The following is a 527-nucleotide window of genomic DNA, read 5'->3' on the forward strand; positions in this document are numbered from 1 at the left end:
CAGTAGGGGCAGTAATGTCATGGCATATTCAAGAAATCAGAAACACCCCAAAAGCAAGCAAGAAGAAAACCTGTCAATGAAATGAAGCCATGGGAGAAAAAGAATAGGTAGTTTAATTGAAAGTGGAAGACAACAGGTTGAGATTAGTTGGTAAATGATACAGTAGAGAACGTCAGAATTATAACCGATAGACAGGTGTTCAAATACTTATTTGCAGCTGTATCATAAAAGATTATGTCTCTCACAGTGGGCATGCACCTATGTTGACATTTTCAGCCCCCTCCATGATTTCGAAGTTCGATAACTTGCAAAATAGCAGGGTGTTCAAATAATTAGTTTCCTCACTGTACATCTGTACATCAGTTTCATATGTGTTCTCTCACAAATATTAATGAGTTATAAATCACTGTTAAAGAAGTCAATGCTGCATATGTGAGGACGGATAAGGCTGTAGATACATGTGATGGATTGCGAGGTAGTGCTTATAAAGATAAGTAAATATGAATGGACATCTATATGCGATCTGA

Source organism: Cyprinodon variegatus, unplaced genomic scaffold (assembly GCF_000732505.1).
Source record: "Cyprinodon variegatus isolate N-32 unplaced genomic scaffold, C_variegatus-1.0 Scaffold514, whole genome shotgun sequence".
In the NCBI taxonomy this organism is placed as follows: Eukaryota; Metazoa; Chordata; class Actinopteri; order Cyprinodontiformes; family Cyprinodontidae; genus Cyprinodon; species Cyprinodon variegatus.